Source organism: Pollicipes pollicipes, unplaced genomic scaffold (genome assembly GCF_011947565.3).
Source record: "Pollicipes pollicipes isolate AB1234 unplaced genomic scaffold, Ppol_2.1 Scaffold_4434;HRSCAF=5215_pilon_pilon_pilon, whole genome shotgun sequence".
Lineage (NCBI taxonomy): Eukaryota > Metazoa > Arthropoda > Thecostraca > Pollicipedomorpha > Pollicipedidae > Pollicipes > Pollicipes pollicipes.
Window position 1 is genome coordinate 13,160 of NW_023596489.1, and position 24,680 is coordinate 37,839.

The window sequence follows — 24,680 nt, forward strand, 5'->3', positions numbered from 1 at the left end:
GGAGTACAAAATATTTCATTTTACCTAGTCGCAATCCTGGAGTACAAAATCTCCTTGGTATACATTATACCAGCAAACGTCAAGTTTCCAACACTGGGTAGATGTGGTCATGGCCTTTATTGTTACCTTTTGCCGCAATATGAAAGTGTTCATTAACTGATATTTAAATAACAGACAACATGCATATCTACACGACAGGAGCTCTTAGGGACATCTCATCATCTTGTATTCAGAATCTGATTATGACAAGGATGGAGAGGTGGGCCACATGGCTTCGTTTAACTCTCAATGAATAATGGGTGCAGAGAAGCTATTATATTTGTATTATAATATATATATATATATATATATATATATATATATATATATATATATATATATATATGTATGTGCATACATATAGCGAAGTATAGTGAAGCTGTTATATTTTTAGTTATCAACATTAAGGTATCACTTTCCACGGGTACCTAATTTAATGTAAGCTTTACGGTCGCATGTAAATGATGTATCACAAAAATATTGCATACATAATTAAAATACTAACCTATGTGTAAGACATAGACCGTAAATGCAATTCAAGATGTCTTAGGCAGTCGTGCCACGGTTAATTATGCACATATCTCAACCTTGTAAATCAGGAGTCAATTGACTCTTAAAGGACAGATGTGATAACTTGTGTAAATATGTATCATTTAATCCAATGAGCAATGTAAACATGTCTGGGGATCAAAAATTGGTGACAAACTGCCTGAATATGCCATCTCACAATAACATGTGTTACTCCAATTGACATCGTGGTGGTTTCTGACACAATCCAACACTTGGGTCCTAAGCCAAGGTGGGAATTTCTATAAAATGGCCAAAGTGTGGTGGGTACCTTCCCTAAATTGAAGCACTGTTTTCTGAAGCACTGATAATTATTGCCTGTTGTCTACTCATTAAAGCTGTTCCTGCGCCAAGCACAATCACAGGTGGTACAACCAGGATTGTCAAAGGGGCATAGCGTGGGGAGGATGCAGCTACACATTGATAGCTTGGGCAGAGCCTTAATAGTTTCTATCTGAATCGGTCTATATCGCAAGAATGTGGGCCTAGGGGAAGGAACTGCTCCCCCCCCCCTCCCCCTCCTTAGCTGCATCACTGTGCAATTCCCTCATCATGTTTTAAAGAATTGTGAACAATGATTAAGGTAACAGTGCATAATTGGTCGGCATCTTGGAATAAAACATTGGGAATGACATGGTTGGATGGGCCAATATGAACAAATCTGCACACCAGTCCCACACGAAAGCGGTCAATGGTGTAGTGATTACGCCCAGACTAGACAGCATTCCATACCGCAGCGCTAAAGCACATGCCAGTGCATTCTGGATATTCATCATTCCACAAGCTTTGCATAGTACAGTCAAGAATGAACAGGTAAATGTTCTTACCCAGTGATGTCTTGAGCTCCCAGAGCTGCTCACTAAAGCATGAATGGCAAAGAGAGAAGCGTAATGGCGACAGGGATGTCTGGGCATGTGCCAGGCAACTCCTAGTGAGGGCGTCAAGCCCCTTATGAAAGCGTGATTATCAATGTCGGGTGGTCAGCCTCCGCTTTTCGAAAGTTCCCGGATGCTGTGGGGTCAAAGGAAAACTTATGGGAGTCTGCAATTGATAGCTTGGAGGTTCGCGACTCCCCCCCCCCCCACAGGGTGTCAATTACGTGACACCCCACTTGGTGGTCGTTGTAGCATTCGGCCACCCGAAAGTGACTCTCGCGTCGGCGGCAACGCAGAAAACCGACTCCTGCATGAGTTCACGGTAACATAGCGACCAGTTTTTGGAACGTGACACCCCCAACGAACTTTAAGCATACGAATACGGTGGTCGAGTGTGGCTCCTAGGTGTAAAAACGTATTCAGTGAAAAAGCAGAGTTAATGGAGTGTACTACTTTCATAGTGGTGAGCAGGGAGTCAAATGAGATTTCTCGCGCAGGGCCGATTACTTCAAATCGAAGTTCTGAGCTGTTTAGAAGTCTTGAGAAGTTAGTATTACTGATCAAATCGGACGCGGATGATGTAACAATAAGTGAAAAGTACACAAAGGGGGATACTCCCTTTAAGGTGTTTGCGATTGCCACGAGATGGCAGCGTGGGTTGTTTCTTCCCTTTGATGTTACTTCAGCGAATTTTGTCAAAGCGTTTTTACAATAGTTAGACGTGTGACATGATATGCATCGGAGTTTAATGTATCTCAGTGGCATGCATCCAGAATGTATGAAGAAAGGAAAATGGTGGATATGAACAGATGAGCATTATGGTCGCGTACCGTGGCAAGTCGCAAAAACATTGTTATAAAAACCTGACTGGCATAACAACCCACCCTCACATACTCTTGCTTGCTTTATTTCTAAATACACGCCTAAGGGAATTTGGCAACTATCTATGGTTCATTTTGGTTGTGTAATATGCATTTGGGTTTTGCAACAGCTTCAATTTATTTTTTGTTATCAATCCAACCGATGGTCATGCGTGAACAAATACATTCCTGACAGCTAAATCAATCAGTGAGGAGGGAATGACGAATGCACCGGCTTACATGTGGCGAGTAACTGTGCGCCACATGCATGGCCGTTGTTTTGGTTGCTACAGTCTCGTGCGGATAAGGCTAACACTGGCGGTAAAAGCTGTACGCATTCGAAGATCCCTTGTGTAATTCCAAATGGGAAAATGATGCACTGAACATACCTGGTGTACCAGCGACATTCGCGGCGACATTTCCACCTCATGTGCTTCGTAAAACGCTGAACTCGGTTCAAGGTTGCCACCAATTTCGGATAAAAGGATCTAATATTTCAAGGTGTCATGTACGAATGAGTGTAGGTTCATTACCAAACGAACTCCATGACTTATCAACATAATTACTATGCATTTCATGCCCGCTTATGCCACACTCAGATGTTGCATGTCCTTTCTTGTCAACATGTCACATTACTGGTGCACACATATATCCGGTATGATGGGTGCAAAGCTGGTATTTGATGACAGGGTGTCACAGCGGTTGCAGGAACAGAGTTTGGGTCAGTGGTCATGTGTTCCAAATTGATGGTTGTCTACATACTTTATGACCTGGTGACAAGAACATTTAACTTCAGCTGTTTGGAAAAAGGCTGTATCGCACAATGTATCACTTTTCAGCTTATATCATTTAAACATCTTATGTTTAAAACAATGATACTCTGCTGTAATGCTTTCAAGCTATAATACCAAACATACCTGCCCATCCGTGTTGTTTCATGACCGTGGTTTATTAAATGGGGCAGCTATGCCTGTATTGAAGTACAGCTTCCCCAATTGTGAAAACCAGATGTCAATTCTGGGGTAAGGATACGGAATGCAATGCTACTCCAAACATGCAAAAACATGCAGACAAACGGAGTGCACCAATTCAAACAAAACACAACACCGGCCAAGAGATATACCCACGCAACTTGCGAATATTAATCAGAATAAGGCTGCTGTCTTCTTTGCAGAAAGTTTTTGTGTCCTGTGTATTCCTATTAGAAGAAACAAATACCAACACCTAACAAGTGTTGACAGGCTTCCTCCCTTGGCCTCCGGCTAACATTGCCTAGAGCGCAACTGTGGTGTAGCGTGCCAAAGAATTGATGAGAAAGGCGCCCTAACGATTTTGAGCAAGGACTTCGGGAGCAATGTGCCGATAAGGTAGGCAAAACGTTAGCACATAGGTGGAATCATTCACGAGGGACAAAGGAGTGCTTGTTTTTCTCAGAAGCGGCTGTTCAAACGAGTCTGGACGCTGTCAATCTCTTTTAAATTGGAATTGGACACGCGTAAACAGCAGCGAGCCAGCAAGGATAAGCACAACCAGTGTCGGAAAACTTAACGTTTGCTGGCATAATGTATACCAGGAGATTTTGTACCCCAGGATTGCGACTAGGTACTACATCATGATGCAACAAGAACAGCTGTTAGAAAAACTCATTTTTCCCTCTTTGTGTCAGGACAAAATCAAACCAGAAGGTGCAACACCTTGAGACTTGCTGCTTCGGTTAGGAGCCATGTATTGACATCTGCAAGAGCACAAATCCTGCACCCACCAGACTAAGATGCCCAGTGGCAAGCAGCCTGTGTTGCCACCTAGGCATATGATAAACCATGTATGGAAATGTGAAAAATAAAGTGGGTGAATGTTGAATGGTATCGCCTTTCAGCAACACTGGGAATGAGAAACGAGTACCAGAATCGTACCGGTCTATAGATCAGCAAAGCTCCCACTTCCTATGTCCTACGCAGACCAACTCGAACATGGACATGACGTACCTAGCATTGACCACGGCTCGCAATAATTGCCACGGATGCAACAAACAGTCAATTAAAACCGCACGCCCATCCACCTACCACAGACGGCCGCCAACCCACGCGCTTGTAATGAGTTTGCAAAAAAGCGGATGAAAAACTGCGCAACCAACGCATACTGCAACTGCACGCTGTTCGCCTCAACACTCTCAAATGGTTTGTTGGTTTGTCAGGAACCTGCTGTTTCCTCATGTGACCGTTCTCATTTGAGTCATATGATGACACGACAGCATTGGCACGCCATGACTAAACGGCGTAACACAACTTTGTCAGAAATGATTGGCTCACGATTCAGCGTATGAAATTTGCAGGCAATGTAATTCAGCTCACCACTCAAAGCAGAACTTTTCCCGACGAGTGCACTCAGCTCACGCCTCACTCAAAGACGATTGAGTGATGAGCCGAACAATGAATCAACTCGAGTCGAACACAAGTCGGCATGTAAAACCACTCCCGGGTCGCTCCGACTTCCGACCCGCCTTTGTCCACAGGTCGGTGCGAGATGCCACAACCGGTCGGCAACAATGAAACACTGCGGCCCATCACACGTGCGGACGGCCGTTTGACCTTGAACGCAGGCTTGAGGCTGCCGGGAGACGGGGCAGCACCATTTCGTCGCGGCGCAACAAGCCGTCATACAAGTCAAAACCACCAAACACAAATGATCGCTGCAAACGTTCAGTTCTCGTGTCTGCCACTAGGTGACCGACATCAACTTGACAACTTGTTTTGCCAGTCTTCAAGATTTTGCAACATTTTCCAGAGTAGCCGCGCGTGGTTCTAAACTTCTATCCATGAGCGTACAAACGCATACCACGCACGTGTATGCACCGGTCCAAGCATTAGGTAGAAGGACACGAAACGGTCGCGCCACGCTATAAACTAGTGATAGGCATCCACAGCACACATGCTCGGTTTCCCAGTTGACGCGCCAGGCGGGATCTCTGGTTTCCCTTCAAAACGCACAAATCTTTCGCCTTTTACTAAAGATTTCCGTGGAGGGGAACACTCAAATGAGTATTCGCGAATTTCTTACGGCCACCGTACGGTGGCCACGTCACATGTGAGGAGGCAATCACAACGGTATTGGTAAAGCTTCAGCGAGGTGCTCGGAGGCGACAGATGCAAGGCAAGGCATGTAGGCGTCACTTGGCGTCTGTTTGGGCTCACAAAATTTTCAGCGGTCTGTATTCATGCTCGAAGAGTCCCACAAAACAAATCAGCTGGCATATTGAAATCCTGAGAGGCACCATGGCGGGCTTGTGTGTCTAGGTTGTCTCAGTGTTACGTTTACAAATGGGACCACCACTGTCCGCACTCTCTATGTGTCAGATGAACAGGTGAACGTGCTTTATATCGTACGCTCCTTACGGCACGAACAACGTTACAGAGCGTCTCCGCCCGTCGGACAACCTTATCTGAATATGTCCAGTTACCCGGTTTACATCCGAGGATAATTCGAACTAAGATCGGAACGGATCATGCGACGTTAACCCTCTCGGCGAGGGGCGTTTACATGGGCGAAAGCGGCTTTACGTCGAATTAACGGTCGATAGTTCGAATCAAGGAACGGATTATGGGCGAAAACTGCGCTTTTGAGGCGAACTGAACAAAACAAGAAGAAAAAAGCCGGTACTCTGCGTATGGATGGCGAATGTCACGAGCTATGGTGGGCGCGAGACAGCTTTGAGGGCGAGGAGGAAGATGGACTCCGTTGGAAAAATGATCTGTGCGGGACTCATAGGCTTTATAGCCACAGCACAAGCCATAGCACTTGAAACACAAGAGTTGCGCAGTCAGCACTGCCAAATCTATCACATAAGCAGTGTCATATGTAAATTCTTACTAGCGGGAAACTTTGGCTAGCAGGAAATCAGTATTTTCTTGTACTGGCCAATGACACTCACAAACTTACCGCACTCATATCAGTATGCCACCCAGCATCATGTCATCTACTTTGCGCAGCCCAAGAAACACATTACCTACTCCCACACTAATGCATTTATGAGCAGCCTGCAACAGTGAGCTAAGCTACAGAAATGACTCATGAATGCTACATAGTTAGTGGCAAAAATTGTGTAACTATGTTGTCTTTCCCCATCCAATGCATCGTCGGTACCTGAGGGCAGCATTGCCATTTAGACTTGGCATGGACTGGCAAGTCAGAATGCAGCTATTTGCTTTCTTGACATACTAGGGTTGAAATACTGCTTTGATATCTTTGCAGTCAACAGCATTGGCTGATATGGACTGATGGCTAGGTGGCACAAACAGCTGTGTTCGCACAGTCCAAAGATCATAACATGTGAACCAGCCCCAGAGCTGTCATGACAAAAGCAATCTGGGCTCAAAATTCATAACAAATGATTAATTATAACAACAGCTCAATTATCCACCTCATGGCTGCAAAGATACATGTCACAAGAAAGCACCAAGGTAACATATTTACTCACCAGTACAAAAACAGGTAATGATGTGCACCACAGATGTTCTCTGCACATCATGTGGCATTATGTTCGGTTTACTTAGTTTATGCACTGTTTTCTTCCACATGAAATGCACAAACCTGGATTTGACAGAGTACTGATGACAGCTATTTTCATCCAGTGCTCACATTTGCTTTCTTGACATTTTGGAACCATCACTGGGCAATTTTGGTCCCATCATTAAAAATAGTTCACATTCTGCACTGACTGCAATGATCTATTGCCTATATTCGGTGATCCTTTGCATCATGCAGGAATTATTGAGTTACCTATCTCACACACATTAAACCGACAAGCAACAAACAGCCTAATCGCATCAAAAACAAATATTCCAGCCCCCGCTTCCTTGCCATTTGCTCTACCCGTGTGATGTAACTTCATATTTCCTTGACGAGCCAGTCACCAATATCCAGCACATCCCTCCTGCCAATAGGTGGTCAACCAAATGTTCAAGTCACAGGAGGAATGTCTGCAAAATCAATCCTGGGGCATTTATGTATTCACTTAATGAAAGAAACTATTGGTACTCCCTGCAAGAATTGTTGAACAGTTGAAGTACCTACCTCATGGCCTGCAAAGACACCCATCACAAAAAGCACCAAGGTGACATATTTAATCACCAGTACAAAACAGGTGATGATATGCAACACAGACGTGTTCTCCATGCAGCATGTGCCATCGTGCTAGGTGTTAGTTTATGCACTGTTTTCCTGCACATGGAACACACAAACTTGGACTTAGCAGAGTAATGATGACAACCATTTTCATCCAGTGTTCACATTTGCTTTCTTGCTGTTCTGACCCCGTCATTGGGCAATTTCGGTCCTACCATTAAAGAAGTTCACATTCCAAGCTGACTGCAATGATCTATATTTGTTCATCCGTCATGTCATGCAGCAATTTTTAAGCTACCTTTCTCACACAAATTTAACTAACAAGCAACCAGCATCCTAATTAAGGAACATCTGCAAAAACACTCCTGGGGCCTTTAGGTATTAACTTAATGAAAGAAACTTGGAGGCATTCTCTGCAAGAATTTTGAGCAATCCAAAAGTTAAAATGAGAACAAGTCAAAGCTATATAACATGACCATATTACCTCCATCTGGCTTTTGGAAGCATGGAGCCTGCCCCAGATGTAAATTAACCTAACCTTTAGGCGGAAAGATAACACGAAACACCGCCGACGCCTGCTGTCTGCATAGATCAAGCGCCTAGCAAGGCTAAATTACGTGAGCATTTCTGTGCTGCTAGCCACTCAAGGCCCTCAATAATAAGAGTAGTTTTAGCAGCATGGTGTCAACTTCACCTTCTTTCTCTTTTCCCTTACCATCTTGGACTTGGACCGTCTCGAGCAATAGCTAAAAACCCGTGGAAAAGCGGCAACACCAAACAAAGCTGAAATGGCCATGAACAGAACTGCGTGCGCCAGGCATTTTTCTTTTTTTTTTTGTTTAGACAGCTGACGGCCGATAATTCGGACGAAATCCCTTCCTGAACGGATGATCCTCTCACGGGAAGGGATTTCCTCCGGCGCACAATTCGAATCAGCGGAACGGCGCGTGAGTGTATACATGGGCCGGATAGTTCGGATCGAGGACGGGTCCCGGCTCAATTCCAATCACAGCTGCCCACGTAAACAGGGTAAGTGTGGTTCCCATGTGCTTAACGCACCCCACTCGTGCGGAGCGCTTTCGCTCCTCCCGAGCGGAATTGTCTCACTTGAGGGTAAGTAGGGTTGGAGCGCGAACGCAACCTACCCCGCTAACAAAAATTGTACTCCCGAGTTACCCACATTTGGGGTAATCGCAGGGGTCAACCCAACCGAAGTGCAATGGAAGGGCCTCGCCCTGGGGGAACCGCCTTCGTGATCACGGTATCCCCTGAGCCAGGTAAGTATGAGTTCCGCCATTTTTCATTTCATTTATTTGTTTGAGGCGTTTCGGCCTGTTCAGACCATTTCACGCCTGGATGATGTTATTTTAAATTGGTGTAATTATGTATGTGAAGAAAAGTGTACGTTTATTGACATTTACAAAGCTTGAAGGAAACCGGCAAGTCTGAGAAAGTTAAAGACAATGTTAAGCAGTTCAGGATGGTCATCGCCAAGGACGTTTTTTAAAGAAAACTCGATATTTTGGTTACGACAGAAAGCCTGCATATCTTTGCGGTGCTGTTGATATTTTGTGCACTCAATAACAATATGTTTAACCGAAAGTGGATGATCGCACGGCTGACAGTGAGGACGGGGTTGACTTAAGTATATGTAACTATGTGTGAGTGTAGTGTGTCCGATTCGTAAACGGGCTAGCACCTTCTCCTCCAGACGGTCTTTACGATGCGTTGATGGCCAAGGTGTAATGTCTGGTTTGATATCATGAAGTTGTGTTCTGGTAGTATCGGTCCATTGTTGTTGCCAAAATGTTTTGTCATTGTGCGAAAGGAATGTTTTGTAGATGCATGATCAGCAGGGATCTCCATGATGTGTTGGTTTGTCAAAGCTTCCTTGGCTAGTTGGTCAGCCCGTTCATTGCCCATGATGCCTGTATGTCCTGGAATCCATAGAAATTTGATATTCATATCTGTGTATGCAATATATGATAGAGATTGACGATTTTAACAAGGAGGTGGTGTTGGAAGTCTGGGTCAATAAGAGATTGCACAGCTGTCTTTGAATCCGAACAAATCACTATTGTCTTCGTTTTGTGGGTGTGTTGTTGAATGTGTTGCAATGCAAGGAAAAGAGCAAATAATTCAGCCAAATACACTGAGGTGCCATCCGGTAACCGACAGTTTTTATGGCAATGTTCAGTGCAAATAACTGCACATCCGGTGTGGTTATTGGCCTTGGAGCCATCGGTGTAAATAAAGCTGCTATTTTGATTGTTGAAAATTAGACGATTAAATGTTTGTTGAACATAACTTGTTGTGAAAATGCGTTTGGGATCATCAAAAAGAAGCATAACTTTCCGAGGGGTTAACTGCCATGGTGGTACTATTAAAACAGGTGGCATGGAAGAAGGCGGTAAAGTAAACTGAAGATTGGTACAGTAGATAGTGGTTCGAGATGCTATTGTAAGTCCTGAGCGACGTTCTGCCGGTCCTACGTAGTTATGGTGAATGTGAGGTAAGACATGTATGGATTTAAATGCTGGGTGACTGGGATTTTGTCGCACTTTTGTGATGTATCTCAATGTGTGTTCCATTCGTCGGAGGGCAAGAGGCATAACATGCGCGTCCACTTCAAGCGCTGAAATCGGGGAAGTACGCAGAGCTCCTTGGGCAACTCGCAAAAACATATTTTGTATGGTGGATAGTGGTTTGAGAGTGTGTTGGCTGCCTCCTGCATATACCACGGAGCCATATTCAATGATGGGAAGAACTAAGGATCTGTATAGACGTAATAACGATTGGCGGTCGGCACCGTATGTTGACCCGGAAATGCATCTAAATAAATTTAGTCTTTTTAGGCATTTGGAGCGAACATGCTCCACGTGCTGTCGCATCGATAATCTGGAGTCAAGTACGATGCCAAGAAATTTGAAAGACGAGACGAAAGGAATGTGGTGTCCATCTAGTCGAAGCCGAAAATTGGGAGTACCACGCATATTTTTGCCGAAAATCATAACTGCAGATTTGGGAGCGGAGAAGCGGAACCCGTATCGCTCTGACCACTGCTGCACCTTGTTTAGGGCGACTTGGAGCCGTGGCAGCGAATGGTCATATTCAGTGTCTGAGCACCGGATGGCGCTATCATCCGCAAAAAGTGAAGAGGAAATACCCGATGGTAATGAGTCAAATAAATCGTTTATCATAAAATTAAAAAGAATCGGTGAGATACAGCTCCCTTGTGGGAGGCCGTTCTCTAGATGGTGAGTGTCGGAAACGGCGGATCTGCATCTCACACGAAATGGTCTGATGCCGGAAAGAAACCCAATAAGATAATGTGCCAAATGGCCTTTAAACCCTAACTGATGGAGCTTGAAAATTAGTGCAGGTTTAAAGACCATGTCGTAGGCTCGGCTAATATCCAGGAATACAGCAGTTGTGTTGTGTCGATGTTTATAGGAACGTCTGATGTCAGTTTCAAGTCTGATGACATGGTCTATTGTGCTACGATTGTGTCGGAAACCACATTGATTTTTTGTAAGCAGGCAGTCTCGTTCTACAATCCAAGTGATTCGCTTCACCACCATCCGCTCAAAAAGTTTTCCTAGACAGCTGGTAAGTGCAATGGGACGATAATTTGATGGATCTTTGGTGTCTTTTCCTGGCTTTGCAAGTGGAATAATGATGGTGTCTTTCCAGGCGTCAGGAAAGACATGGGTTGACCACAAATCGTTAAAAACTGCCAATATAAAACGAAGCATATCTTCTGAAAGATTACGAAAAAAAGAATAGTGTAACTGATCATGACCAACTGAGGTGTTGCCGGCGGATTTTATAGCCTTTTGTAGTTCCAGAAATGAAAATGGTAAATTATAGTCTTCGGTGTTATCGGAAACAAAACAATCAGTATGTAAACGAAAACGGGCTAGCGCAGTTTCCACAAATCCTGGTCGGTAATTTCCGGATGAGCTACACTGAGAAAGACTTTCAGCAAGAGCATTGGTGATAAGAGGTGTTGCCGAAATGATTTGGTTATTAATGCGTAAAGTGGGCAATGAAATAGAGGTGCGTTTTCCGGAAAGTGCCCGAACCAGTTCCCATAGCTGGCTTAGAGGAGTAGCAGCAGTGAACTGCTGGATGTATGCTTGCCAAGAATGACGTTTGGCACTCCTTATAATTCGTCTGGTTCGAGCACGCTCATAATTTCGGGCAAGAAGATGAGGTATATCATGGTGGCGACGAAAGCAGCGGAAAGCACGTTTCCGACGCGCAATAGCGTTCTTAACTTCGGTCGTCCACCATGGTACTGGGATGCGGCGTGATGGCGTTTTAGTTAGTGGAATTGTCGCGGTTGCTGCAGCATGAATAATATGTGTAATAAGGCCAACACCCTGCTCTGGTGATTCATAACAGTCACGGTTCACATAACAAAGTTCTTGAAATTTGGCCCAGTCTGCTTTTCGTAAATTCCAGCGGGGTATGGATCGCAAAACTTCGTCAGCGGTTGCGTCAAAAGTGGTGTAAAGTTTAATTGGAAAATGGTCGCTGTCGTGTATATCTCCCTCAACAGTCCAATCAAAGTACGTTGCTATTGAGGGAGAGCACAGCGACAGGTCGATGGCTGTTTCTGTACCAGTGGGTAAGTGGTGATAAGTATTATTGCCTTTGTTTAACAGGACTAAGTTGTGTGTATCAATAAAATCTTCAACCAAATGTCCTCGGCGATTAACGGCTTGGGTGCCGTTACTCCAAGCTGGACTGTGAGCGTTGAGATCGCCGAGGATGAGAAAAGGGTTTTGAAATTGAGCAACGAGTTGGTCAAGTTGCCGTAAGAGCTCCGTATTATTATAATTTGGTGTAATGTATATTGAGCATATATCGATGGTACGGCCATGCAGTCGAACTGAACTTGCAACAGCCTGAAGAGGTGTGTTAAGAGTGAGTGGCGTGTGTGTTAATTTTTGACTGATGTACAGCGCCACCCCACCTTGGCGACGCTCACCGTCCATCGTGTCATAGCGATATAACGAGTAATTTGGCATTTTAAAGTTATATGTGTCGGTGGGACGAAACCATGTTTCCTGTACGGCAATGATGATTGGAGTTAGTACGGCAAAAAGTGCTTTCATTTCGGACCATTTTGAAATGAGACCGCGACAATTCCACTGTAAGATGAAAGACATTTAGTGATGAAGGGATCCATTCCCACCGGTTGATGGGAATCGCCCGAACGAAACAGACCTAGGCCGTCCCATCGCCACCCTCACCGGTGGACGGGACCGGCGGTCTTCGTTCGGGCGTGTTTCGACAGGTGTTGTGGTGGGGGAAGGGGAGGTGATGTTTGTGTGGTGGCCAGAGGGTCCGGGCCGCCGACTGTTCATAGCCGGAGGGCTAGAACGCCGGACGGCCTGACCCGCGCGTGAATCACTCACAGCCGGCGGGCTGGAACGCCGGCCGACCTGGGGACAGGGGTGCACGGGCGTCCTGGGCATCCGAACGTCCAGCCAAGGGCGACTCAACGGCATTTTTCGTCTGGGTCTGGGTCTGGGTCGTTTTTGACTCAACTGAAACCGAGGGGCGAGGGTTGAGAATGTTTCAGAGGAGGCAGATGGGTGATAGGGTCGGTCTGTGTTGCACATGTGGCCATCGTGGCTTTTGCTACTTGGGCATATGTTTTGCTGGGCTGCGACGACATTTTAGTTTCAACGGTGCGCCGTGCTTCGGGGTACGACACACCTGTCTTTGCCTTTTCAGAACAAATTTCTTTTTCTTTTTTCCACGTGGGACACTGAGAAGAGTTGGCGGCGTGATCAGCACTTCCACAGCTCAGGCATTTCTGGGGTGATGTGCAGGCAGATCCCTCGTGAGGAGTCTCGCCGCACTTCAAGCACCTGGCACTCTGTTTGCAGTACTTGCTGCCGTGTCCGAACCGTTGACATTTAAAACACCTGAGTGGATTTGGAATGAATACTCTTACTTTATAACGAAGGTAACCAGCGGTGAGCGAATCTGGAAGTCGGGTGGTACCAAAGGTGATAACAAGCAGGCTGGTGTCGTGACGCTGACCATCTCTGAAAGTCGTCAGCCGACGGACATGGCAAACTTGCTCATCTCTGAGCTCCGCTAGGATCTCGTCCTCCGTCATGAAGCGGAGCTCAGGCGCGAAGATGGTGCCCTTACTGGTGTTCTCTGGCATGGTGCAGCGAGACTTTGACTTGTTTGCCGCAAAATTCAGCTGTTTTGAGTAGGGCCTTGGTTTGCGCGCGAGTGGTTGTTTTGATGATGAGTGATCCGTTTGCTGGCGCTTCAATCTTGAGTTCGCACGGACCGCAGATAGCTTGATTTGCTTTGATGGCCAAAAAACGTTGATCTTTCGAAACGACACATTTCATCACAAGGTTGGACGACAACGTACGATCCGAGAGGATCCAGGATTGGCTCAGAGGGCTGGCGAACACTGGTCGTTGTCGAGCGAGGGTCAGCATCAGGGCGAGCGGGCACCGGAGTGGTCAAAGACGAGCGAGGGTCGGAACTGGGGGCGTTGGACGGAGACGAAGTCTGCTGTCCACCCACCGCGGTGGAAGTGTGCGTATCAACGGTCATGGCCTGGGGCGCGCGAGGGTCATCAGGTGAAGCGGGCAGCAAAAGCGGGGCTGACGACGCTTCCGTCGTCTACGTCCGGAGCATTGTCGAGGTCAGAGGCCGAGTTCGAGTCCGTGTCAGTATCATCCTTCTTACGTTTGGTTCGCTTCCCCATATTAGGGGAGCGAGAAGAGAACAACAAAAACTAAGCGAAGAGGTGTGTTTGGAGCTAGTGCGAACGGAAAAGTGACGAAATCGACGATGCGAAAAAGGACTCCTTGGCTGAGAGCCGCAAAGGAGCAAACCACTTGCCGATGTCGTGTCGGATGGGTATTCGGTCGCCGAACCGACTGACGAAAGCCCCGGCTGTGTGAGTTCCGCCGCACACATTTGGCACTACATCGTCCTTGGCAAGGCACGACGGCGCACAATCAATGTATTCCTAATTCGAATTCGCACTCTAACGCTTGCTTAATGAGCAACAGCTGGCAACACAGACAAATAAACGGTGCAATATTTTCGTTTTAATGCTAAATTCACGAGGAAGAAAACAAACCAGCAACGTGCCTCGCACCACTAAAAATGCCTTTCAAAGGCATTTTTAGTTTGGCATTTGCGGCTCAAATTACTATTTCGCTTTGCCATCTGTTGAGCAAGTTGCGTATCCTTGGTTCCAAGTCCACTACCTAGGGCTGCAATACTGTAAGGTGGCTGTCAGTTGGGCTGCTTACCAGCCGTCGCGTTCGCAGTAGCTGTTAGACGAGGCGGCGCACGACAAGCGTCACAACGACTCGCTGTGTTCGGCCACGTGAGACACATCCATTCGCTGTGACAGCTTCACTGTAAGGTCACGTATCTATAGCGGGCAGCACTGATGAACGTCTTATTCGTTCTAGAAAGCCTGGATAGATAGTATGGGTGTTGGAACTGTTCGCTATGGCACGTCTTCTGGCTCCCCTACAGCACGCTTTCCGGATGGGGGACGATATGACGGAGCACCCCGACGGTCTCAGCGTGACGTCTTGAGGAACTCGATCGGGGCAGAAACGGACTGGAACGCCGAGTGCTCTTGGCGACTTAGATCAGTTAGCCGGCTCGATTGTCTCCTCTGGCAAATGCAAGACCAATCGGTCACGCATAGCCTGTTCACGTTGATGAGCAAGTGGCGACCAGCGTGAGAGGAAAGGCCTGCCGTCACGTCTTCACAGATGCCGGAAGGCGCAGAATCGGCCATCAGCGGCTCGTTTTTCATTCCTTCTTTGCTGCGAGGACACGGTATTCAAAGCATTTTCACGGCATTCAAAGAGTGAAGAACTTGACGCAGGCGCGTGTCGTTGCTTGAGCTCCCGGCGCGTGGCTGTCCAACATGAGATCTATTTCGGAGCCTGGAACTGGGGTTCTTACACTTCTTACGCCACATCCCGCTGTACTGGCCACCCCTAAAGGAAGTCTTGCACATTTCTAAGGAGGTTTGGAACTGAAACAGCCATCTTCAACAGCACTCGATGCAGTTCAAAGACCTGCCTTTCCTAAGATCTAAAATCGTCTAATTTCCTTAGCTACGCGTCCGGGAAGATGGGGGGGGGGGGGGGGAAGCAACCAGGCCACCAGTATTTCAAGGCCATCTTGACATTCGTCACGTCAAAATAACGCTATTCAAATCCTGTCATCCCATTCAGTCATGCGGCGATCAAGGCCTCGAAACGTACCTTGGTCGAGCCGTCCATATCTGCCGTTCGTGAGCACGATTTCCAGACATGACGGCGGTCATTTGGCTCACAATCAATGTTATGCGAGGTACGATGATCGCAGCAAACAATGCCGTATCAAAGAACATAGTTTACTAAACAGAGAAATTGTTGTTCAGAGCAGCCTTTTCCACAGCAAATACTACAACAAAAGCTATAAGTGAGCCTTCTTCATCGTAACTGATGCCTGCTCTAATACCTTCAGATGTGAAGGATTCCCTTGAATTTGAAGCTTGCGTACTATACATAATACGCATTACAAATCTCCTTATTTTGTAAGCTACTATGTCATATTACATCTATCTCACGCTTCCAATGCAAGATTATTTTTACGTACCGGGGATGGGGAAGGGGCCGCTACTACTGATATCATTGTTTCTATTAGGTAGAAGTCATATTGTTCAGTTGTATGTTATTTGCTTGAGAAAATAACGCTGCGCAAAAAGTCTACGTTTTCTCGTAGTTTCGGAGGGTCGCCACCGGCACAATTCAAACTCAGCCGAAATCCCGCGCCCAGAATCGTCTGCTGGTGGTTCAACCAGCAGCCGAATTGTTTTCGACTCAGAGCTGAATTAATGAATTGACTCATGAGTCAATCGTTTCTGGGATAAGTCGAGTGCTGAATCGTTTCACCGCTAGAAATCGCTTCGAACCATGACCTAAATCACGTTCTTCATACATTTCATGTGCTAAATCGTGAGTCGAATCATTGCGAACAATGCCGTCAATGAGTCAAGTGGCGCAAGTGGAAGTAGTAAGAAGAGGAAACTGAAGCACTCAGCATACAAACTAAGCGACCTATTTTAGTGTTAAAGAGAACACCATGCAGCACTGAATATCAAGGTTTTTGGAAAACAGCCACAAAGTTTGCTACTGTAATTTCTACCTAGCGAGCACATTATTGTTCATTCTGGACTTCAGCTCGCTAAATCTCAGCTAAGAACCAGAGAACATTCGCGTGGTACAAACATCCTACGTTTCTAAATGTCACCCTAAAATTAGTGACAGATTGTCTACTACCGAACAAATCATATTCTGCATTGCCAGCTATCACAACAAGTGAACTAATCCACACCTGACTGCTCATTCAAGATAAGATAAGTGATTGGGCAACGGCAAACAGGATGATACTGAACACTGACAAATGTCGAGTCATGCATTTTTCATAGCCAAAAAAACCATTAGCACTACCAGATATCATGATTCAAGGAAAAACCTGCCAACTGCCATCAAACTAAGCTTTTAGGTGTAACGATATCAAATAACATGTCATGACAAGCACATGTGGATGATATTGTAACCAAAGCATCCAAAGCTCTGTATATCGTCTACATAAGGAAGAAGTACCATCCACCACAGGAACAGCTTGTTCGTGTGTATGTTATTACATCCGGCCATTGCTAGAATATTGTGCACCGGTTTTTTTCACGCGGGACTCACTGCCAAGCAGGCGCAATCCCTTGAGAAATGTGCAGAAGAGACTTGAAAATCACCTTCGGCCATTCGGAGAAGTAGCTCGCACATCTTGCCATGCTTTGGCATGGAAACCCTCGCTGACAGAAGACTTCACTGACATCGCTCGCTATCCTGGTCGTCATTTTCTCTCCGGATACGCCGGCAACTCGGGGCGTACTGCCTCATCCTTACCCTCTAGGCTGTCCGCCATATGCCAGCGAAGAATTGAGACAAACGAAGCATCCGAGTCTGAACAACCAGCAACGAGCCTCCTGTTGGGGCTGGTAGTCGAGCAACCGTGTCCTCGCAGCAAAGAAGGAATGAAAAACGAGCCGCTGATGGCCGATTCTGCGCCTTCCGGCATCTGTGAAGACGTGACGGCAGACCTTTCCTCTCACGCTGGTCGCCACTTGCTCATCAACGTGAACAGGCTATGCGTGACCGATTGGTCTTGCATTTGCCAGAGGAGACAATTGAGCCGGCTAACTGATCTAAGTCGCCAAGGAGCACTCGGCGTTCCAGTCCGTTTCTGCCCGGATCGAGTTCCTCAAGACGTCACGCTGAGACCGTCGGGGTGCTCCGTCATATCGTCCCCCATCCGGAAAGCGTGCTGCAGGGGAGCCAGAAGACGTGCCATAGCGAACAGTTCCAACACCCATACTATCTATCCAGGCTTTCTAGAACGAAGAAGACGTTCATCAGTGCTGCCCGCTATAGATACTGACCTTACAGTGAAGCTGTCACAGCGAATGGATGTGTCTCACGTGGCCGAACACAGCGAGTCGTTGTGACGCTTGTCGTGCGCCGCCCGTCGTCTAACAGCTCTGCGAACGCGACGGCTGGTAAGCAGCCCAACTGACAGCCACCTTACAGAGTGCAGCCCTAGGTAGTGGACTTGGAACCAAGGATACGCAACTGCTCAACAGATGGCAAAGCGAAATAGTAATTTGAGCCGCAAATGCCAAACTAAAAATGCCTTTGAAAGGCATTTTTAGTGGTGCGAGGCACGTTGTGGTTTGTTTTCTTCCTCGTGAATTTAGCATTAAAACGAAAATATTGCCCGTGCATTTGTCGTGTTGCCAGCTGTTTGCTCATTAAGCAAGCGTTAGAGTGCGAATTCCAGGATGTTACCTCAGTCGTCACTAGATGGTGTGTACGTGACTTTTTGGTGACAAGTTGCTTCAGCGAATTTCGAAAGTGCTGCTTGACGACCAAGAAGCGTTTGATGGGTCGTGCAGGGTGCTTGAAATGTGTTGCAACGACCCCGTCTAATGCAGAACATGAAAAGAGCCGAACTTGAGAGAGTGGACGGATGATACATTGATGTGCGCCGTCGTGCCTTGCCAAGGACGATGTAGTGCCAATGTGTGCGGCGGAACTCACACAGCCGGGCTTTCGTCAGTCGGTTCGGCGACCGAATACCCATCCGACACGACATCGGCAAGTGGTTTGCGGCTCTCAGCAAGGAGTCCTTTTTCGCATCGTCGATTTTCGTCACTTTTCCGTTCGCACTAGCTCCAAACACACCTCTTCGCTTAGTTTTTGTTGTTTCTTCTCGCTCCCATATGGGGAAGCGAACCAAACGTAAGAAGGATGATACTGACACGGACTCGAACTCGGCCTCTGACCTCGACAATGCTCCGGACGTAGACGACGGAAGCGTCGTCAGCCCCGCTTTTGCTGCCGCTTCACCTGATGACCCTCGCGCGCCCCAGGCCATGACCGTTGATACGCACACTTCCACCGCGGTGGGTGGACAGCAGACTTCGTCTCCGTCCAACGCCCCCAGTTCCGACCCTCGCTCGTCTTTGACCACTCCGGTGCCCGCTCGCCATGATGCTGACCCTCGCTCGACAACGACCAGTGTTCGCCAGCCCTCTGAGCCAATCCTGGATCCTCTCGGATCGTACGTTGTCGTCCAACCTTGTGATGAAAATGTGTCGTTTCGAAAGATTAACGTTTTTTGGCCATCAAAGCAAATCAAGGCTATCTGCGGTCCATGCGAACTCAAGATTGAAGCGCCAGCAAACGGATCACTCATCATCAAAACAACCACTCGCGCGCAAACCAAGGCCCTACTCAAAACAGCTGAATTTTGCGGCAAACAAGTCAAAGTCTCGCTGCACCATGCCAGAAACACCAGCAAGGGCACCATCTTCGCGCCTGAGCTCCGCTTCATGACGGAGGACGAGATCCTAGCGGAGCTCAGAGATGAGCAAGTTTGCCATGTCCGTCGGCTGACGACTTTCAGAGATGGTCAGCGTCACGACACCAGCCTGCTTGTTATCACCTTTGGTACCACCCGACTTCCAGATTCGCTCACCGCTGGTTACCTTCGTTATAAAGTAAGAGTATTCATTCCAAATCCACTCAGGTGTTTTAAATGTCAACGGTTCGGACACGGCAGCAAGTACTGCAAACAGAGTGCCAGATGCTTGAAGTGCGGCGAGACTCCTCACGAGGGATCTGCCTGCACATCACCCCAGAAATGCCTGAGCTGTGGAAGTGCCGATCACGCCGCCAACTCTTCTCAGTGTCCCACGTGGAAAAAAGAAAAAGAAATTTGTTCTGAAAAGGCAAAGACAGGTGTGTCGTACCCCGAAGCACGGCGCACCGTTCGAAACTAAAATGTCGTCGCAGCCCAGCAAAACATATGCCCAAGTAGCAAAAGCCACGATGGCCACATGTGCAACACAGACCGACCCTATCACCCATCTGCCTCCTCTGAAACTTCTCAACCCTCGCCCCTCGGTTTCAGTTGAGTCAAACTACGCAGACCCAGACGAAAAATGCCGTTGAGTCGCCCTTGGCTGGACGTTCGGATGCCCAGGCGCCCGTGCACCCCTGTCCCCAGGTCGGCCGGCGTTCCAGCCCGCCGGCTGTGAGTGATTCACGCGCGGGTCAGGCCGTCCGGCGTTCTAGCCCCCCGGCTATGAACAGTCGGCGGCCCGGACCCTCTGGCCACCACACAAACATCACCTCCCCTTCCCCCACCACAACACCTGTCGAAACACGCCCGAACGAAGACCGCCGGTCCCGTCCACCGGTGAGGGTGGCGATGGGACGGCCTAGGTCTGTTTCGTTCGGGCGATTCCCATCAACCGGTGGGAATGGATCCCTTCATCACTAAATGTCTTTCATCTTACAGTGGAATTGTCGCGGTCTCATTTCAAAATGGTCCGAAATGAAAGCCCTTTTTGCTGTACTAACTCCAATCATCATTGCCGTACAGGAAACATGGTTTCGTCCCACCGACACATATAACTTTAAAATGCCAAATTACTCGTTATATCGCTATGACACGATGGACGGTGAGCGTCGCCAAGGTGGGGTGGCGCTGTACATCAGTCAAAAATTAACACACACGCCACTCACTCTTAACACACCTCTTCAGGCTGTTGCAAGTTCAGTTCGACTGCATGGCCGTACCATCGATATATGCTCAATATACATTACACCAAATTATAATAATACGGAGCTCTTACGGCAACTTGACCAACTCGTTGCTCAATTTCAAAACCCTTTTCTCATCCTTGGCGATCTCAACGCTCACAGTCCAGCTTGGAGTAACGGCACCCAAGCCGTTAATCGCCGAGGACATTTGGTTGAAGATTTTATTGATACACACAACTTAGTCCTGTTAAACAAAGGCAATAATACTTATCACCACTTACCCACTGGTACAGAAACAGCCATCGACCTGTCGCTGTGCTCTCCCTCAATAGCAACGTACTTTGATTGGACTGTTGAGGGAGATATACACGACAGCGACCATTTTCCAATTAAACTTTACACCACTTTTGACGCAACCGCTGACGAAGTTTTGCGATCCATACCCCGCTGGAATTTACGAAAAGCAGACTGGGCCAAATTTCAAGAACTTTGTTATGTGAACCGTGACTGTTATGAATCACCAGAGCAGGGTGTTGGCCTTATTACACATATTATTCATGCTGCAGCAACCGCGACAATTCCACTAACTAAAACGCCATCACGCCGCATCCCAGTACCATGGTGGACGACCGAAGTTAAGAACGCTATTGCGCGTCGGAAACGTGCTTTCCGCTGCTTTCGTCGCCACCATGATATACCTCATCTTCTTGCCCGAAATTATGAGCGTGCTCGAACCAGACGAATTATAAGGAGTGCCAAACGTCATTCTTGGCAAGCATACATCCAGCAGTTCACTGCTGCTACTCCTCTAAGCCAGCTATGGGAACTGGTTCGGGCACTTTCCGGAAAACGCACCTCTATTTCATTGCCCACTTTACGCATTAATAACCAAATCATTTCGGCAACACCTCTTATCACCAATGCTCTTGCTGAAAGTCTTTCTCAGTGTAGCTCATCCGGAAATTACCGACCAGGATTTGTGGAAACTGCGCTAGCCCGTTTTCGTTTACATACTGATTGTTTTGTTTCCGATAACACCGAAGACTATAATTTACCATTTTCATTTCTGGAACTACAAAAGGCTATAAAATCCGCCGGCAACACCTCAGTTGGTCATGATCAGTTACACTATTCTTTTTTTCGTAATCTTTCAGAAGATATGCTTCGTTTTATATTGGCAGTTTTTAACGATTTGTGGTCAACCCATGTCTTTCCTGACGCCTGGAAAGACACCATCATTATTCCACTTGCAAAGCCAGGAAAAGACACCAAAGATCCATCAAATTATCGTCCCATTGCACTTACCAGCTGTCTAGGAAAACTTTTTGAGCGGATGGTGGTGAAGCGAATCACTTGGATTGTAGAACGAGACTGCCTGCTTACAAAAAATCAATGTGGTTTCCGACACAATCGTAGCACAATAGACCATGTCATCAGACTTGAAACTGACATCAGACGTTCCTATAAACATCGACACAACACAACTGCTGTATTCCTGGATATTAGCCGAGCCTACGACATGGTCTTTAAACCTGCACTAATTTTCAAGCTCCATCAGTTAGGGTTTAAAGGCCATTTGGCACATTATCTTATTGGGTTTCTTTCCGGCATCAGACCATTTCGTGTGAGATGCAGATCCGCCGTTTCCGACACTCACCATCTAGAGAACGGCCTCCCACAAGGGAGCTGTATCTCACCGATTCTTTTTAATTTTATGATAAACGATTTATTTGACTCATTACCATCGGGTATTTCCTCTTCACTTTTTGCGGATGATAGCGCCATCCGGTGCTCAGACACTGAATATGACCATTCGCTGCCACGGCTCCAAGTCGCCCTAAACAAGGTGCAGCAGTGGTCAGAGCGATACGGGTTCCGCTTCTCCGCTCCCAAATCTGCAGTTATGATTTTCGGCAAAAATATGCGTGGTACTCCCAATTTTCGGCTTCGACTAGATGGACACCACATTCCTTTCGTCTCGTCTTTCAAATTTCTTGGCATCGTACTTGACTCCAGATTATCGATGCGACAGCACGTGGAGCATGTTCGCTCCAAATGCCTAAAAAGACTAAATTTATTTAGATGCATTTCCGGGTCAACATACGGTGCCGACCGCCAATCGTTATTACGTCTATACAGATCCTTAGTTCTTCCCATCATTGAATATGGCTCCGTGGTATATGCAGGAGGCAGCCAACACACTCTCAAACCACTATCCACCATACAAAATATGTTTTTGCGAGTTGCCCAAGGAGCTCTGCGTACTTCCCCGATTTCAGCGCTTGAAGTGGACGCGCATGTTATGCCTCTTGCCCTCCGACGAATGGAACACACATTGAGATACATCACAAAAGTGCGACAAAATCCCAGTCACCCAGCATTTAAATCCATACATGTCTTACCTCACATTCACCATAACTACGTAGGACCGGCAGAACGTCGCTCAGGACTTACAATAGCATCTCGAACCACTATCTACTGTACCAATCTTCAGTTTACTTTACCGCCTTCTTCCATGCCACCTGTTTTAATAGTACCACCATGGCAGTTAACCCCTCGGAAAGTTATGCTTCTTTTTGATGATCCCAAACGCATTTTCACAACAAGTTATGTTCAACAAACATTTAATCGTCTAATTTTCAACAATCAAAATAGCAGCTTTATTTACACCGATGGCTCCAAGGCCAATAACCACACCGGATGTGCAGTTATTTGCACTGAACATTGCCATAAAAACTGTCGGTTACCGGATGGCACCTCAGTATATTTGGCTGAATTATTTGCTCTTTTCCTTGCATTGCAACACATTCAACAACACACCCACAAAACGAAGACAATAGTGATTTGTTCGGATTCAAAGACAGCTGTGCAATCTCTTATTGACCCAGACTTCACACACCACCTCCTTGTTAAAATCGTCAATCTCTATCATATATTACATACACAGGATATGAATATCAAATTTCTATGGATTCCAGGACATACAGGCATCATGGGCAATGAACGGGCTGACCAACTAGCCAAGGAAGCTTTGACAAACCAACACATCATGGAGATCCCTGCTGATCATGCATCTACAAAACATTTCATTCGCACAATGACAAAACAATTTTGGCAACAACAATGGACCGATACTACCAGAACACAACTTCATGATATCAAACCAGACATTACACCTTGGCCATCAACGCATCGTAAAGACCGTCTGGAGGAAAAGGTGCTAGCCCGTTTACGAATCGGACACACTACACTCACACATAGTTACATATACTTACGTCAACCTCGTCCTCACTGTCAGCCGTGCGATCATCCACTTTCGGTTAAACATATTGTTATTGAGTGCACAAAATATCAACAGCACCGCAAAGATATGCAGGCTTTCTGTCGTAACCAAAATATCGAGTTTTCTTTAAAAAACGTCCTTGGCGATGACCATCCTGAACTGCTTAACATTGTCTTTAACTTTCTCAGACTTGCCGGTTTGCTTCAAGCTTTGTAAATGTCAATAAACGTACACTTTTCCTCACATACATAATTACACCAATTTAAAATAACATCATCCAGGCGTGAAATGGTCTGAACAGGCCGAAACGCCTCAAACAAATAAATGGAAATGGAAACGGCGGAACTCATACTTACCTGGCTCAGGGGATACCGTGATCACGAAGGCGGTTCCCCCAGGGCGAGGCCCTTCCATTGCACTTCGGTTGGGTTGACCCCTGCGATTACCCCAAATGTGGGTAACTCGGGAGTACAATTTTTGTTAGCGGGGTAGGTTGCGTTCGCGCTCCAACCCTATTTACTCTCAAGTGAGACAATTCCGCTCGGGAAGGGCGAAAGCGCTCCGCACGAGTGGAGTGCGTGAAGCACATGGGAACCACACTTACCCTGTTTACATGGGCAGCTGTGATTCGAATTGAGCCGGGACCCGTCCTCGATCCGAACTACCCGGCCCATGCATACACTCACGCGCCGTTCCGCTGATTCGAACTGCGCGCCGGAAGAAGTCCCTTCCCGTGAGAGGATCATCCGTTCAGGAAGGGATT

The 24,680-nt window shown here is 46.9% G+C and overlaps 3 non-coding genes across 3 annotated transcripts; 2 read left to right on the top strand and 1 right to left on the bottom strand.

Moving 5' to 3' along the window:
* The first annotated feature begins 5,302 nt into the window (after positions 1–5,302).
* Positions 5,303–5,416, top strand: LOC119097811 (U5 spliceosomal RNA). The gene has a single exon (XR_005094190.1). It is a non-coding gene; the product is annotated as a U5 spliceosomal RNA (small nuclear RNA).
* A 3,164-nt stretch (positions 5,417–8,580) lies between these two features.
* On the bottom strand, positions 8,581–8,747 carry LOC119097808 (U1 spliceosomal RNA). Its single transcript, XR_005094187.1, has one exon. It is a non-coding gene; the product is annotated as a U1 spliceosomal RNA (small nuclear RNA).
* A 15,518-nt stretch (positions 8,748–24,265) lies between these two features.
* Positions 24,266–24,432, top strand: LOC119097816 (U1 spliceosomal RNA). The gene has a single exon (XR_005094195.1). It is a non-coding gene; the product is annotated as a U1 spliceosomal RNA (small nuclear RNA).
* Positions 24,433–24,680: the final 248 nt, after the last annotated feature.